The sequence below is a fragment of the Meriones unguiculatus genome, chromosome 6 (genome assembly GCF_030254825.1).
Source record: "Meriones unguiculatus strain TT.TT164.6M chromosome 6, Bangor_MerUng_6.1, whole genome shotgun sequence".
In the NCBI taxonomy this organism is placed as follows: Eukaryota; Metazoa; Chordata; class Mammalia; order Rodentia; family Muridae; genus Meriones; species Meriones unguiculatus.
Window position 1 is genome coordinate 86,066,438 of NC_083354.1, and position 18,445 is coordinate 86,084,882.

At 41.4% G+C, this 18,445-nt stretch overlaps 1 pseudogene; it reads left to right on the forward strand.

Moving 5' to 3' along the window:
- Nucleotides 1–17,297, forward strand: part of LOC132654881 (transcription factor BTF3-like) — a 61,948-nt pseudogene extending 44,651 nt beyond the window's left edge.
- Nucleotides 17,298–18,445: the final 1,148 nt, after the last annotated feature.

The following is an 18,445-nucleotide window of genomic DNA, read 5'->3' on the forward strand; positions in this document are numbered from 1 at the left end:
CTCCATAGGCCCATAGGGAGTGGCCTTGTAGCAGTAGGTGTGGCTTCATTGGAGGAATTGTGTCACTAGAGGTGGGGTTTGAGGTCTCAGATTTTCTAAACCATACCCACTATGGCAGTCTCTCTTCTGCTGCCTGTGGGTCAAGATGTAGAACTCTCAGCTCCTTCTCCAGCACCGTGTTTGTCCATGTGCCATATTTCCCACCATGATGAGAATGGACCAAAGCTCTGGAACTGCAAGCCAACCCCAGTTAAATGCTTTCCTTTATAAGAGTTGTTGTGGTCATGGTGTTTCTTCTTAGTTAGGATTTTTTTTAGCAGTGAAATCCTAACTAAGACAGTCATCTACCACTTTTGGCTTTGAGAATTTTTCTGACCTCTCTTCCCCAGAGATTCCTGAGCTTTGAGGAGAGGATGCAGACATCCCATTCAGGAGTGAGCATTCCAAGGTCTCATCGTCTCTGCACACTGCTCAGTTGTGAATAACTGTGTTCATTGCCATCTACTTCAAGAAGAAGCTTCTCTGATGATGGTTGAACAAGACAGTAGTGCTCTATGGGTATAGCAATATGTCATTAGGAGTCCTTTTATTGCTATGTCCATTAGCAGAATAATAGTAGCAGGTTCTCCTGAAGGCCGAACGCCTGTCTAGGCCTCAAGTTCTTGGCCTTATTGGCATTACCAGATATAGGTTCCATCTCATGAAGCAGGCCTTAAATACAATTTTTAAAAAGTGGTTGGTTACTATCATAACATGCCACTGTTGTACCAGGGATATATCTTACCAAACAGGTCATTATTGCACCTCACAGGGTTCTCAGCTGGGTGAGACTGATGATTGCTTTTCCATTGCAGGATATTTGATCCCATTGTGAATCTGGGAATTGCAAACTATAAAATCCTATCTGTTGCTTGGTTTGGTTTAGCCCTAGCACATACCTTTAATCCAAGAGCTTTCTGTACACAGGACTTAATAAACTTAACCCTAGGTCAAGAGGCAGAGCAAGTAACCAGCTGACAGAGACTGAAAGAAGGTGGGGACTATGAGAGAAGGGTATTTAACACCACATGGAGAAGCTCCTTGGCTCTTTGACTTTTAGTTCTTGGCTTTTTCCTCCTGGGCAGTTGAGTAAGCTAGCAGGCCATTTCCTCCTGGGCCATCAGCTGAGCTAACATATGACACCTCATCTCCTTTAAAGGGGGGATTGAGTAGGTTTTTGGTTGTTTTCTTGGGCTATGAATGTTTATTGTCATTGAGAGATGGTTATAAGTTATTAATGGTCTTATTCAGAGAGAAAATGAGGTTAGACTTGGTGATTTCTCTGTTTTCCTTTTTCTTTTCTCTTTTTTTCTTTCTTAAATAAGGAGAAAAAAGGGTTAAAGAGAAAAAGCAGGGAATACAGGGATACTTTATAGGAATAAGAAGACAAAAGACAGATATTAAATCAACTCAAATTAAGGCTTTATTTGTTATTCTCAAATAAGGTTATTTTTAACTCAGTGGTATAGGATTTTATATATTGATGCAAAATTTTTGATTGGTATAGATTTTGGTATATTGATACAAAATTAAGTTTTATGTTCAGTACACTTAAAACTGCTATTACAACCTGTTCAGGATATTAGATAATGCAAGTTAATTGTTAGTGAATCAACTCATGGTCATGTCAGAAACTAGTCTGTTGGACCTGATAAGGCCTGCTGCATCTACCTGAGCCTGGCTAGAGTTGGGAGACCTGTCTTTAGCTTCTGATTTAAGAGGCCCTGGAGTTTTGTTGCTGGCCCACCTCTCCTTGCACTACCTAACCTTGCCCTCTACGTTATCTTACCTTACTTCCTTAATCCTGCCCCCTGACCCAAACCTATAAAAAGGACCGCTTTATTCAATAAACCGAGTTCCTGCTTTGACAGATCTCCAGGCTCGGTGGTGTTTTATTCCCTGGGTCATCTGGGGAGGTTCAGGCCTCAACACTCATCATCCCACTCAGCCACGGAGGGCATCCAGCTGGACTGGCCACCCTCCTCTCAGCTCCACCTGCCAGATATTGACCCGGCACTAGTCTAATTTAACATAGGAATATAAATCCTAGGTTTAACAGACAGACACAGTTCTATAGACAGATAAGTCTTCCAAAGCCTCAGAGACCTACAGAATATGACATTTAGAAATATTTTTATTATTTTAAAGATTCTTTGACAACGAGACATGTCACCTCCAGGCAGTTCTTAGCCTACCTCAAAGAAGATGATGAGCATTGAAGAATCTCCATATGGAGATGGTTTCAAATGTGGCAAACCAGCCACCTGGGCAAAAAGAAAATACTCTTAGTTCGCAACGGTCAGAATTCTGCCTAAAATGGGCAAGCTCAAATGCAGGCCAAGTCGACTGCAAAACTCTGCCAAGACAGGGTAGCAAGTCCTGAATAGTTCCTGCCTCACATATATGTCTGTCAAATATACTGAGCCAGAAGGCTGAAGATGATGCTCCAACATGACAGAGGGGTTTGGGTGACTGTTCAGACAGAAAACTGTCCCTGTCAATTTTTTAACTTTTGAAAGTTGCTAACATATGCTTCCTATTTACTCAGGTGATTAATTTTATTCCTTCTCAAGTCTCTGATGTGGTTGAAGACCCATCATAGCATTACAGAGGTAGTCCTTCTACTACAGTTAGCTTAGTTGCTTAGGAATTAAAAAAGATGTTTTAGCTCTAAATAGATGTTTTTAGGTTGATAGATACAAACTATAATAAATAACTTAGGTACAAAACTTTAGACCCTCATAGATAGGATATTTTCTTCAAGGTTGTCAAATACATTTAAATTAGGCATTCTGTATAGTAGTCTTACCTATTTGTTTTTATAATTGTTTCATATTATTCTTACTGTTTAAGAAAATGGTCTTTTTATTTAGACAGAAAGGGGAATTGTTGGAGGTTGGTCTGATGTTAATTACTAGCCCTCTGTGTAACCTGCCTAAGTCATTATATCTGGTTGGCTAATTAAACAGCCTATACCTAGGCAGGGCAAGATGGGGTAGATGTGGCTAAGATTCCTAGGCTTTGGAGAATCCCACTAGGAATTGTGTGAATGACAGATGGACTTGAAGAGAGGAAGAATAAGGATGACACCATGGGTTAGTGTGGAGAAAAAAACCACCTGGGACTGGAAAATGGGCTCCAATAATGGCACTGAAAGGCCCAGATAAAGAATAAATGCAAGTATTTATAAGACTATGGATGGAAGATGGGATGGTTATGGTGAATGGCATTGGATGGGGGCTGGGAGATGGATGGTGTAAGTGAAATACCTGCTCAGCCCAAGGTAAATAAGGCAATGATAAATCTAACAGGTGTCTGTATCTTATCTGTGATAGTAGTTTAGATAAGGCCACCTCAATAATCATAGAGCTAATAATAAACATAATATAGCCCAACACTCATTTTTTATATTTACTATAGAAGCAGCATGTAGGAAGGGGCGTTGGCTCTTTAGCTCCTTGGCTCTTTGGCTCTTAGCTCTTGGCTTTATCCTCCTGGGTCATCAGCTGAGCTAGCAAGCTTTTTGGCCTTGAACTTTTGGCTTTTGACAGAAAGCCTTTTCTTCTGAGACGTTGGCTGAGTAGGAAGATCAGCAGGGTGCTTTCTCTGGCTCTCTGAGCTAGCAGGTTTTTACCCCAGCATCTGGCTCCCAAGTCTACATTGGTAAAATCGAACAATTGGGATTTTCCTTTCATTACAACAACATTTTTCTCTTCTGGTGGTGTCCATAAGAGCGCGCAGCACTATGGTAGCCAGTAGAGGTGAAGCTTCCGATTGAGGACCAGCTAGATTTCTTATCATGTTCTATGATGTAAGTATATGGTGTCTCCAGCAACAGGGTCATACTGTCAAGTTCTGGAGGGTAACCAATAGCATTTATAATAGCCTGTTCTGTTTGGTGGGGGTGTCTATAGGACCCATTGGCTTCAAGAAGAGGCAACCCACTCCCGGTACCTAAACTTAGCTCTATAATTTATAAGATGACTGATTCTTAATTTCTCTAATTTTCTTTATCATACGGTGAAAATCACATCCATCTTGCAAAGTAATAAAGTACTGTACATTTATTGATAATAAAGTACATTTAAGGCACAATTCAATATGTACTTGTAAAATGAAATATTATATTCATGTTTAGTTATGTTTGAATTAAATGAAGGAAAATATTCCACTTAAAAGGCACATGTCTTTTGATACTGCAAAAATATTTGCAATAATACTTTAAAAAGAAGTTAAACTTAAAAAAAAAGGGCTTCAAGGACTATGCATGGAGAGGACCTAGACCCCCGATCAGATGTAGACCATAGGCAGCTCAGTCTCCATGTGGGTACCCTAGTAAGGGGAGCAAGGGATGTCTTTGACATGGGACTCAGTGGCTGTCTCTTTGAACACCTTCTCTGGCAGGGTGGCAGCTTTGCCAGGCTACAGAGGAAGACAATGAAGCCAGGCCTGATGAGACCTAATAGGCTTGGGTCAGATAGTAGGGAAGGAGGATCTCCCCTATCAGTGGCCTAGGGAAGGGGTCTAAGGGAAAAGGGAGGAAGGATGGGACTGGGAGGAATACAAAGTGAATAAATTGTAATAATAAATAAATAAATAAGAAAATAAATAAATAAAATGTCAGAATGCACTCTGCTCCTAATCAACACTTTCAATCAAAAAATAATGAAAGAAAGAAAAAGAGAGAAAAAGAAAGAAAGAAAGAAAGAAAGAAAGAAAGAAAGAAAGAAAGAAAAAAAGAAAGAAAGAAGAAAGTGGGTGCATGTGTAACCTCCCCCAAAGCCCAATGCAGGCAGCTCTCCTACAGTACTGGGCAGTTCTCTAGTTGAATACCAGATGAAGGAGTTGGGTTGGATTTATAGACCATATGGTACTAAAAAGAAAAAAAAAAAAGTAGTGTTTCAAGTTATGCTCAAGGTGTTTTCATGATGAGAAGCCAACCCGCGCCGCGCCATCGAAGGTTCCGCTTCTCCATCCAAAGCTAGGCCTGGACAGTGAGGGCAAAGTCACTGGCCTCTTTCTTCAAGCTAATTTCTCCAGCTGTTCTAGTGACTAGCTCTGCAATACACTGGGGAAGGGGGTAGTCATGAAGAGAAGCCCCCTTTCTGCTTCTCCCTCACAAGCCCAGTTCCCTGAGATGTGTGGGTCCAATTCCTTTGTGCTTTTGTTTGCCTTTGTTCACTTTTTTCTTTCTCTCCCCTCCCTTCCCTTTCATTTCTACCCTTCCCATTTTTGAGACAACATTTTGCATGTATATCATGGTTTCTGAGGGGTTTTCAGGTGTCTGCCTCCCACCCTGCTGGAGGAATGGGATTTCAGGGTCTGGTTTCACACAGGTGCTGGGGGGCTAACTCAGGTCTCCATACTTGTGTGGTAGATGCTTCATCCACTGAACCACCTCCTTTGTGAAAATTCTTCAACTGTACCTTGAAAGTTTTTCAAAGTTCTGTCTGGCTTCCAGTCCCATATGGTACAACATAAAAAAACAATACTGCCTGCCATGGGCTACATCTGTGCAGGGATTCTAGATGATCTCCATGCCTGGTACTTGGTTGGAGTATGAGTCCAAGTGGGTTACATAGTAATGAGAAGAGGGACTGCCTCTGACATAATCTGATTGGCCTGCTCTTTGATCACCTCCCCCTGAGGGGGGAGCAGCCTTACCAGGCCACAGAAGATGACAATGCAGCCACTCCTGATGTGATCTGATAGACTAAGATCAGAAGGAAGGAGAGGAGGACCTCCCCTATCAGTGGACTTGGGGAGGGACATGCGTGAAGAAGGGGGAGGGAGGGTGGGAACAGGAGGGGAAAGAGAGGGGCTTATGGGGGGATACAAAGTGGATAAAGTGTAATTAATAAAATAAAATAAAATAAAATAAACAATATTGTCAGTATTTTGTGTTGGGATTTCACCCTCTTTGGTTAAGCTTAGAGAAGTCATATTTTTATATAATTGGTTAACTAAGATATAAGCACAAATCTCCACAGCATATTTTGCAAACTAATGAACTTTGAAATAAAAGATGAAAGCTGGGCGGTAGTGATACATGCCTTTAATCCCAGTACTTAGGAGGCAGAGGCAGGAAGATCTCTGTTAAAGTAATTTTTATGAGACTGCTGCAGTTATCTTAGAGGCTTTCTGCATCTGCCTGCTAACCTAGGCCTAGTCCTGGGAGCTTCTAGCCTCCACACAATCTAATCTAGGCCTAGAATGTTTTCAGCCTCTGAGACTTACTGCTGAATAAGCTCAGCCTTTCTAGCTCTTTCTGAACTCTTTCTGAACTCTGACTGGCTGGTTCAACTCAGATGTTTTGGCTCAAACTAAAACTAGCAATCTCTTCTAATATTCTTGCTCCATCTCATTCTCGGCTTGTTATGTCTTCAACCTGTCTCTGTAAAACTCTCCCAGTAAAACTGCTTCTGAATTCCACTCAGCTACACTCACTTCCTCTCAACCCACTGATGCAAACAAACTGCCTGAACAGAACTGACTAGAACTGAGAGCTCTGTATGCCTCTGTCTTCTGGAACTAAAGGCCTGTGCCACCAGCACCCAGTGTGTCTGCATTCCAGGGGGATCACACAGACTTAGAAGGTCTTTGAATGTGATCTCTTGACAGAGCAGACATGGTCTGAATTAAAATTCCTCTACAGATCTCTGAGTTCAAGTCCAGCCTGGTCTATAGAGTGAGTTCCAGGACAGCCAGAGTTACACAGAGAAACCCCGTCTGAAATAAACAAACAGAAAGAAAGGGAGGAAGGGAGAAAGGAAGGTGGGGATACATAGTTAGCTTTTAAACCGTGTTTAATACATGTTTAATCTTCCTGTCTTATGTATATTTTTAAAGGTTAGGACTGACCAAGGATGAAAAGCTTTGGTTCTTGTTTGGATTTTCTGGTGTCAGACACAGGACGCTGAGCAGTGAAGGGTGTAGACGGAGATGGGTTGGTTCTTCTCTCTTGAACATTCTTGGAGAATGCATCGGCCTTGAGAAAAGATCTCAGAGAGCAAAGAGAAGAGCCAGCCTTCCTGGAAAACACCAGACACAATCCTTATTTAGGCACTTCTAATTCATCTCCAAATTCATCCATAGGGTATGATTTTGAGAAGAAACTGAGATGTTTTCAGAGACTTTCACATTGCTATGAAAACTGGAAAAAAGCCACAGATAGAGATGTTTATATAGTCTATTTTCATAATATTTTTCTATTTCACAGTAATAATACAATGATATAGGCTCCTGTACCGAGTAATTTTTAGTAACATATACCTTTCATTGTCATCAAAACAAGAGATAATTTTCACTGTATATGAAATATATCGGTTTTTACCCACATTCTTTTTTCTTTCCAAAGCAAACATCATAGTTTCTTGCATACATGTTTACAAACTTTATAGTGTGCCTTAGCAAAATATGACAGATGGAGTTTTAAACAATCTGAATTTTGTAAGACCATGATCAGGCAATGGCAGACTTAGTTCTGATATAGATTCTCCTCCTGCCCACAGATGGCTGGCTGCAATTATTATTTAATAATAGTAATAATTGTTAATAGTAATATTTCCTAATATGGCTTCCCCTTGCTATAGTTACACAGAGGGGAAAAGGGGGGATAGAAATTATCTCTCAATTGTTCATGTGTCTGTATGTGTCCACTTGTGTGCATGTGTGTGATTGCAGGGTCCATGGAGATTAAAAAAGGGTTGGAACCCCTTGGAGGCCGAGTTATAGGAAGTTGTGAATCACCAGGTGCAGATACTGGAAACTGAACTGGGTTCTTTGCATGGTCAGTTTGTGCTCCTAACCACTAGGCCATCTCTCCAGCTCCAGCATCTCTTCTTATGAGATCATTGGACCAGTATTCCAGATTGCATCTTTAGAGTTCCCATCCTCAAATCTGGTTGTTGTGTATCAATAGGGATATGTTGTGAGAAACGCGTCATTAGGTGGTTTTATGATTGTGTAGACATTATAGAGTGTTATACAAATCACACAAACCTGCAGCTTATAACCTACGGCACACCTAGGCTAGCTACTGTGTATACCACTGTGGTTGACCAAAATGTAATGTGACACATGATTGTACATCCACAATAGGGAATTAGGACTTCACCATATGAATTTGGGGACGATAGAACATGCAGTTTCTAACACCTATTTCTTTTTTAAGACAAATATATATTACATCCCAACCACAGTTTCCCTTTCCTCCCGAGTACCTCTCCTCTCTCCCAGATCTGCCCACCTCCTCCTTACCTCATAAAATAAAAAAAAAAAAAATTCTATTAGATTTTACATCTTTTTAATCTTGAATTTTCCACTTTTAGTAGTCTGTTTTGTAATGTGTTTTATAATTTGTTTCTTGGAGATTTAATACATGTCTCAGCATCTCTCATCGCTCATCAGAGAAACTTCTTGCTGCAGTAGATGGTAATCACCGCAGACAGTCTAACCTGGTCAGTGTGCAGAGGGTAAGACTGTTGTGTGACAGAACTTGTCCTCAGGAGATGCAACACACAAGTCTACTCACTCCAGACAGGGATCCCATGATGTACCCAAGGATGGACACCACCAATGTTCAACTTGGGGACCCAATTTGTTTCACTGGGGTTACTTACAGGAATGTGGGCGAAGGGTTACTCAGAGTAGCAGAAATGACTCGAAGACAGCTGCATCACCAAAGCCCACCCCAGGACTGGTGACAGCTCACAAAGCTGGGACCTCAGGAGCACACTGCACAGCCTGCAGGTTGGGGACTGTTTTTCCAATGCCTCAGTTAGTCTAAATCTCTTCCAGATAGCTCAGCTGCTTTCTGTCCCCCATTCCACCCCCCCGCCCCGGGACAGCTGATGTGATCCCAAGAGCCTTGTTTGCAGCTTGGCTTGCCTGAGAGGGACTCCCAACTTTTACTGCTTCTCTGGCAAGGAGGAGCATAGTGAATTTGGTCAGCTTCAAGAACTTTCTCGAGCTGTTTTGAGTTATTTCCCTTCCTGTTTGAAGAGCCTCTCTATAGGGTGGAATGGTCCAGTCTCAGAAGAAGCTCTTGCATGATTTAAAGACACTGTAGAGTGCTCAGCCGCAAATGGGACTCTCCTGTCACACCCCTCCCTCCAGGACTCAGGGACTTCAAGAAGGAAGATGGTAGGTGACTTCCAGGAAACTTTCCTAGACACAACAGGACAGTTGCACATATGAAATCACGGCGATGGTAATGGCGCACACAAGACCTGCACAAGCTCAGGGTGGATGAAACCTTGGCATAGATGAGGAAAGGTAGACAAGAAATCTCACCCTCCTGGTAGAGGCCGAAGAAGGTGGACACAAAATCCCACCCCAGCTGAGGAGCTGTGGACATTTGTGTTCCGGGAGAAGGGTAGTCAGTTTCCTGTATGATGATAGGACACAACCACTGTCTCTGGTTAAGAAAAGAAGAGAGGCAGGGCATGGGGGGAGGGTCAGACACAAAGAGACAGAGTTTGGGGCCAACCTGATCTACAGGGTAAGTTCCAGGATGGCCAGGACTACAGGGAGAGACTTTGTCTTGAAAAAACAAACAAAAAAGTTATTTGGAGTATTATGTGTTGCACGCACTGGGTGTGTGGTTAAGCAGGCTGATGTGGACGCTCTAAAGATGGCTGGATGTCCTCTGCTGTTTCTCACCTTTTCCTTTAAGACGTGGCCTCTCACTGACCCAGAAGCCCACTCTTCTGGCCAGGATGACTGGTTGTTGCGCTCTCTGAATCCACCAATCTCCATCCTCCATTCCTGGGGTTACAGGCATGTACGGTCTACTTGGCTCTTTAAGGATGTTGGGGATTTGAACTCAGATCCTCATCCTTGCACAACAAGGACTCTTCAACACTGAGCCATCTCCTAGCCTCCAAATAATACTTGAGTGAGAATCCCCAAAACGACAGGAATTTTCAGGAATGATAATTTAAACAGTTTCAAGGAGGTTGAGCAGTGGTGGTGCACACCTTTGATCTCAGCACTTGGGAAGCAGAAGCAGGTGGATCTCTGAGTATAAGGCCAACCTGGTCTACAGACTGAATTCCAGGATAGCCTGGGCTACATAGAGAAACCCTGTCTTGAAAAACAGGCAAACAAACAAAGAAAAACAAAACAAAACAAAAAAAAACCAACAAAAAATATTTTAGAGTTTAAGTGATGATTTAAGGATAAAATCCATTTTTAGCTGTGCATTTTATAAACATTACTTTTCAAAGGCTCTGTCTTTATAAAGGCTAAGGATACAGTTGACATTAAACTTTCATTCTCATGTAAAGGATCATTCATTAACAGGGACATGAATTAATGCTTGAAGATGCTATTCATCCTATGAGAGCTTGACTTCCAATGCAATATTTGTTCAGTAAGTTGTAATGAAAATATAGCACCTATATTGTTTTGATAAATGGTGAATTGATAATAATTAGACTGATAACACAATCTAGAGGAAATTAATCTTGACTGTCAATGTAGAGGAATATTTTTTTGCTACAAAAAAAGTAATATATCAAAAGAAGATTTCTGCACATAAATCATAGTGTACTTGTTTAGAATATAATAGAAATGGGTGTTCTATGAGAAAAGGGAATTGGATAACATTTCCTATTGTTAAAAAAGAAACATTGTTTTACTTTAGCATTTTTAAAATTAATTTTTAGGTTAGCATATAAATGCATTTTATTATGCCACATTTTGTAGATATGTGTCATTATACCTCTTCTCAGTCATTCACATCCCCAGTGCTGTCACTGGCACCCCTTTGGTCACTAGTCCCCTTCCTTCTCCAAATATGCCTCCATATGTGTAGGTTTAGATTTTTCCACAAACCTACATTATTTAGGGTTCTTAAACGCTTCTATCTCTCTTCCACCGTTGGATGAAGTGATGTCGATCCATAAAGTGTCCTCTCACTGTCCTCCGCTTCTATATCTCCTTTCCTCAGAGTCCACCCTGGGTGTTTTCAGCTGCCCCTCTCACAAGACAGCCCAAAGCAAAACATCACATGACACATATGAATCTTCAAAGAAACCAAAAACTTCCAATTCACATATGTTTTGTGTTGGTATAATATTCTTTTGCAATGTATATACCTTACCCTTCCTTGTACATTCAAATGCTGATTTCTCTCCCCGACCATCTGGTTTCAATCCGGACATTGCATTGTGATACTTATTCTAAGCATCACCTGTCTCAAGTTTGTGTAAACATTCTGCCATTTGTTCTCTACTTTGTCAAAACAACCAGCCACAATAGTGAGCAATGGAGAGATTAGGGTGGGACATCCTGGTTCAGAGTGGGAGGAGAGGAAGGAAGAGAAGGAGAGGAAGGAGTAAGAGAGAGGAGAAGAGGAGGAGCTGGAGGAGAGGTCTTGGAACAACGTGGAGAAATGACCTGGATCTAAGATACCACTAAAAGTAAGTATAATGGGTGAATCTGAATGGCAGGAAACTATGCGGGTTTGGAGGTTCAGGATGGAGTAACTATTGCCCAGCATTGTGTTGTAGGTTAACTAAATAAATCCTAGTCTCTGTGCGGTGATTTGGTTATACAGCTGTTTAGAATTAACTGCACCTTTACTAAAAGATATATCAATAATAAATACTAATGTTCAAATACAACAGTTTTGTTTTTGTTTTTTAATCTGAAATAGGGTTTCCTTGTGTAGCGTTGGCTCTCCTGGATTCATTTTGTAGATCAGGCTGGCCTTGAACTCAAGAGATCTCCCTCCCTATTCCTTTCCTAGTGATGGGATTAAAGGTGTGTACAACCACACCCAGCTTCCATATGTTTTTTTTTTGTTTTTTTTTTAAATCACATATGTTCTCTTACACTTTTTTCTTCACTACCTACCTTTCCTCTGTAAGGACCCAGTTTCCACTTTCATAGGTGCCCCCAGTAGTGAGAAGTTTGTTTTCTTTAAAATCACAAAAATGTTATGAGAATGTGTTTTGTTTTGTTTTTTAATCCCAGGTGTAGGATGTGGGGCCTGCTTCAGATTGTCCACAGCTCTAGGATTTGCCTCCTGCTCTGACAGGGGTGTGATTTTGCCAGCTGCAGATTGTTTCTGCAAGTGTATGATGTTTGGAATTCTGGGGACTCCTGAGAGGGTTTGTAAATGCTAGAGCCCCAAGAAGGGTGGTGGCAGATGCTGTTCCTCCTTCTGCTGCTGTTTCTGGTTGCTGGTTTCTGTTGCTGAGGCTGATTGATCTTTGTCATGACCAAAGAGACAAGTAGAAGACATTGACTATCCCGATGACAAACTTGCTCCCAGGAACTCAATGCACTTCCTAATCACCAGGAAGTGGCCTAATGATATCAATGCTCCCTTTCCCCTCTATCCTTTATTTCTCTCCTATCTAGTATTAGGCAATTAATAAGATTGGAAGAGAGAAAAAGGAATCCACAAAGCAGCAAAGAATAGTGACAGTTATCTCCTTCAATTTTTTTTTTTTATGTGTGTGTATTTCTGTGCATGCACACACATGGGCACTTACTTGTCTGTCTGCATACCGTATGTGTGCAGGTACCCATGCAGATCAGAGAAGAGTGTTGGATCCCCAGGAACCAGAGCCACAGTTGGTTGACTGTGTCAGGTGTCCTATGATTGTCCTGGAACTGAACCCAGGTCCCAGGAGCTTAACTGCTGAGCCGTCTGTGCAGCCCTGATATTTTCTTTTTTGCTACTGTTTGTTCCAAAGGATATGCTTTCCAGAATATTGTAATAATGGCCATTAAAACTAAAGTCTATATCTATAACACTTCAAAATGTGTTCAATAGACTCTTAAATACCATATAGAGTTGGTATCATTCTTAAAAAATATATATATATATAGTGTGTGCACACATGTGTGTATGGGAGGTTTGTGGCCAGACTTTTGGCTACTTTGTGGGTTCCTTTTTCTCTCTGCTCCCCCTTCTAACCACCCAGTGCTAGGTATGAGAGAAAGAAGGTTAGAGGGAGAAGGGAAAAGTTGCCTTGGGGCAAGTTTGATCTTTACTGTCAGGATATCTAATTTATTCTCCTCGTCTCTGTTTCTTCTTTGTGCATAACGACTTAACAAACTGCAGCCAACAGCATCTAACCACCAACCAGTCAACAACAGCAACAGCACCTCTCAGGGCCCTCGCATTTTTCTGCCCCTGAAAAGTTCCCAGAATTCCAAGCGCCATACACTCACAGAAACTATGTGCAGCTTGCAAAATCATGGCCCTGCTAGAGCACGAGGCAAATCATAGTCGCCTGCTATGAAGCAGCCCCATAATCCCCACACCTGGGATTAAAATGAAACCCTGTTCCTATATGTATGTATTTTTAAAGGAACCAAAATTACAAGATGCTCACTACAGATATCAACTGGAATCTTTGAGGAAAAGCACAGTTATTAAGAATATTTTGAGGACGGGAGAGATGGCTCAGCCGTTAAGAGCGGCTGTTACTATTGCAGGAGTCCTCAGTTCATTGCACTCACACTGTGGCTTACAACCATCCATAACTCCAGATTTCGGGGAAACTGATGGCCTCTTCTGCTCTCCGAGAGGCAGGCATGTAAGCGATGCCCAAAATACGTGGGAGCCAAACACTCATGCTCATACAATCAAATGTATATATTTAAGGATGTAACTTAAGGTAAAATCACTGAGGCGGAAGGTAGAATTGGGGCCACTAGCAAGGATATGTTAGCTTAATGAATCCATATTATTTCAATGGCCTTGACTCTTGGAGAAATGGTCATGTCTATCGACCAGACTCCCTTCTCCTTTGGCATGAACTGAGAAGACCCTTTTTTATCTGTGAGTCCTATTTTACTTACCATGTAAATCATTTCCTTTATGTCTGTGATCCTTATTAGGCAAAATTCACCTCCTCAGACAGTGGCCACTCTTCCTAGCAAATTGTTCAGGCTAATTCTTGAAACCATATTAAGCCTAAAATCTTGTTTGATTCAATATCATAGTGGAGAAGTAAATGCAATTAGAAACAGTGGAAGTAGCTTAGCTTGGTGCTGGCCTGAATTATAATCATTACAATCTTATTCAGAGCCTTACAGAGAGGTAATTTGGTGTTAAGGATTGTCCTGGAGGTAGAACACAGGGCTTTGCGTATTCTAGATATATTCTCTACCGCCGATAAACCCCTAGCAAGAGATAATTTTCCGGGATTGTTCTAGGTCAGAGTTCAATGTATCTATCTATCTATCTATCTATCTATCTATCTATCTATCTATCTTTTATATATTTAATAATGTATTGTGCATTTTATTGGCATCAAGATATCAAACACTAAGCAGATCCAGAAATAATGACTTTTATCAATTAACCCTTCAATCTAGTTTTTTATTAATTATTATTATTATTACAATTTATTCACTTTGTATCCCGACTGTGGCACCCTCCCTCCTCTCCTCCCATGCCCCACCCTTCCTCCCTCATCTCTTCCAATGCCCCTCCCCCAGTTCAATGATAGCAGAGGTCCTCCTCCCCTTCTTTCCGACCCTAACCTATCAGGTCTCATCTCGATTGGCTGATGAGGTCTTCCTCCCTGGCCTGGCAAGGCTGCTCCCCCCACCAGGGGGAGGTGATCAGAGAGCCTGCCACTGAGTTCATGTCAGAGAAAGCCCCTGCTCCCCTTATTAGGGAGCCTACTTGGAGAATGAGTCTATGGGCTACATCTGAGCAGGAGTTTTAGGTCCTCTCCATGCATCGTCCTTGGTTGGGGTATCAGTCTCTGCAGGGCCCCCAGGACCCAGTTTTATTTTGGTTTGGTTTGGTTTTGGCTTTGTTGCTCTCCTTGTGGAGCTCCTTTTGAATGAGGATTGCGCATCTTTCCTAAAATCTTCCATTTTGTTTAGCTTCTTTAGGAGTATAGATTTGAAGGATATTTGATCAGCCATGTTTGTAGCAGCTTTATTCATAATAGCTAGAATCTGGAAACAACCCAGATGTCCCTCAACAGAGGAATGGATGCAGAAATTGTGGAACATTTACACAATGGAATAGTACTTAGCTACTAAAAACAAGGAAATCATGAAATTTGCAGGCAAATGGTGGGAACTAGAAAAGATTGTCTTGAGTGAGGTATCCCAGAAGCAGAGAGACACACATGGTATGTACTCACTAATAAGTGGCTATCTATTTTATTTTTCAGGCTCATTGGTGTTTTGCCTGCATGTGTATGTCTATGAGAAGGTATCAGATTCTCTGGTAACTCAAGTTACACAGTTTTGAGCTGCCATATGGGTGCTGGGAATTGAACCTAGGACCCTTGGAAGAGCAGTCAGTGCTCTTAACCACTGAGCCAACCTCTTCAGCCCCTAGATAAGCTTTCTATTGGAAGCTCATGGGATGACCATGATGTACTTACCTATGCTCTTTGTTTGGTTGATTTTGAGGCTGGCCTTTGCCACCTTGCTTGGATGTTGGGCTCCTGGGTTCAGGTGATTCTTCTGCTGGGACCATAGGTATATGCCACTGTACCTAGCTTTTTGGTTTTTCTTAATTGACAATCTTTAAAACAAACAAACAAACCAAACCAGACAACCAACCAACCAACCAAAGAAACTTCACATAGTTCTGCTTCTCGGGTTCTCCTGGTAAACTGAAATGTGCAGAAGCCCTGGTTCCACCTTTCACTGGCCAAGAGCCAATCTGCTGAAGCTTCATGACTTCATGATTTCCTTGTTGAAGCTGGTGTTCCCTTAAACAGTACATACCGAATCTGCATTTGTGGTCTTTGTGGCTTTTGTGCACACTAGCCTGCCTCACTCCTTCCTGGGCTCTGCTTGACTGTGATAGGCACTTTAAACGGAGGCATTAAGTTCAGATGGCTCATTATTCCTTCTTAGGTCAGAAGGAGTCTATAGACAGCTAAATATTGATATTGCATTATCGTAATGCTATTACAAATTACTTTTAATGCAGTTTCATGATGGAAACTCCATGAAACAGGTCATAAAACTGACCAGTGCTTTTGGAGCCCTGGAAAAGAAAGATGGTATTTCCCTAATTACTGTTACTGTATGGCCCAGGCAAGACATTGAAAGCATGTGGAATATCTTTGTTCTAGTGAGGAATCTCCACATATCTTCTCAGAGATGACAAAGTTCAAATAACCAATTTTATTGTCTTTTATTGGTGTTGTCTAGCTGCCACAGGTTTCAGTATAACTGTCATGTTCTTCATGACCTGCTTTCTCCATCCTCTTTGAAATTAACTCCTGGTCTAGTTAATTTTGTTGGTTCTCATTTTTTACATTTATGGTTGTTTTTTTTTTCCCCCCCGAAAGATAGCTGGAAGACTTACTTAATACATTTTGATTCTACTTACAGGGTTACTGTTATTTTAGTTTTATGTTTTCCGTTCTACTTTGAATGTAGTCTTTGGGGGCATGGACTTTACCGTGGTTCTATAGTGCCTGACATGCAACATAGGATCTTTTATATAACAGCACCTGTCATGCCCTGACAGAATTAACAGTAAAACAACAATAACAGAAACACTGATTTCAAATCAGGAGAGAAAAAGGACATTTTATCCAAACCAACTCTTGGACGTCCTATTAAAAAGAATGAACGCTCCATCTACATAGTAGACTTTACATGCTTTAACTAAAAGGAATGTTTTTATGTAAGGCGGGCAGTAAACTTTTTCTCTAATGATCGGAGTGAGAAAGTAGTTATGCGTCTTTAAACTGCTAACTCGAGCTTCCATCTTGCACGTGTGCTTTGTCTGGTCTGCCCAAGACACCCTGAGCACGAACCCTAGTCCCCCTCAAGGTTTCATTTCCACTCTAACAAGATTAAAGAAATGATCATGAAAGAGGAAAAACTGGCCAAAATGCAAGCACAAGTGTGCATTGGTGGGAAAGGAACCATTCACAGAAAAGAACAACAGCCACAGCAGACAATAAAAAAACTGCAATGGGGTGAACAAGATCTCTGATATTGAAGAGGTGAACATATTTACAAACCTTGGTAATCCACTTTTAAGAGGCTGGCATTTAGGCATCTCTGGCATCAAATACCTTCATCATTATCGGCCATGCCCAGACAAAGCAGCTGACAGAAATAGTTCCCAGCATCCTACACCAGCTTGGTCCAGACAATCTGGCTAGAGTAAGGACACTGGTTGAAGCTCTGCCCAAACTATGGATGGAGAAGCACCACTTGCTACTGGGAAGGGTGATGATGAAGAAGTTTCAGATCTGGTGAAGAATTTTGATGAGGCTTCTGAGCGTGAGGCAAACTGAATTGAGGTGGCTTCTGAAGAAGCTGACACTTGCAGAAGTTACAGGCACCGCTTTATTAATTAATTAATTTAGAGACAGGGTTTCTCTGTATAGCCTTGGCTGTCCTGGACTCCCTTTATAGACCAGGCTGGACTCGAACTCACAGAGATCCACCTGCCTCCCGGATGCCGGGACTAAAGGTGTCTGCCACTGCTGCCCGCCTGGAGCTGCTATTTTATATCATGGCTGCTTTTAAAAATTCTTTTGTTTATGGATCTGATAAAATCTAGATCTCTAATATTTTTAAGTCCAAACACCCTGGACACTGCAGCTCTTTTCAGTTTTTGCTTACACACAATTCATTCTTTTTAGAAAATTAAGCATAAGAAGCCTGGGAATAAAGTTTGGCATTATAGGGTTAATAAACGCCTTCGTCTAGTTAAAAAAAAAAAAACCTGCTAATTTCTTTAACTTTATCATTTCATGAACTTATTAAGACTGTGGACAAAGCTTCCCCTGTGACATGGAGTACCTGAGCTGTCCAAATGAGGAACGAGAATCCACAGAAACCCTACTCTCTTCACACAGTGGTGGAAGCCTATGTATTTTTCAGAATTGGCTAACAGAATCTAAGGCCGCATTTACTATGTGGATTTGCCAAATTTGGTAGGATGAAGCATTTTTCATGGTGTAAAGAACGAGCAGGCAGGCTGCCTTGGAGTTGTCCAGGGCAGTGTTCAGTGGCTCTGTCCACAGGTCGTGCTCACTGCCTGTCTCTAAAGCTGGTCACTTGCACTCTGTTTCAAGCCACTTTTTTTTCCATTTGAAAAACTCTGAACGCCTGATTGAGGATGGTAGGTACAACGTGTGCCAAGCCTGTTTTTTAGTTATTTAGCTGGACGAAAGGTTGCAAGATATGGTTCACAGCAGGGAAAGTAACTTTCCATGCCTTTTGGATGTTTTAAAGTTGTTGAGTGATTTTTTTTTCCGTAAAATTTCCATAAATAAATAACTTGTACCAGTGTTCTTAGCTTGGTTTTCAGAGTGCCTTCTTCAGAGTTTCAGAGTTTTCAGAGTTTCCTTCTTCCCATAAGCCAGTCTCCAACCTCATCCTTTCAAGTAAAGGGATTTGAGACCCTAGGCTAAAACTCAAACAGTGCAAGTCTGAA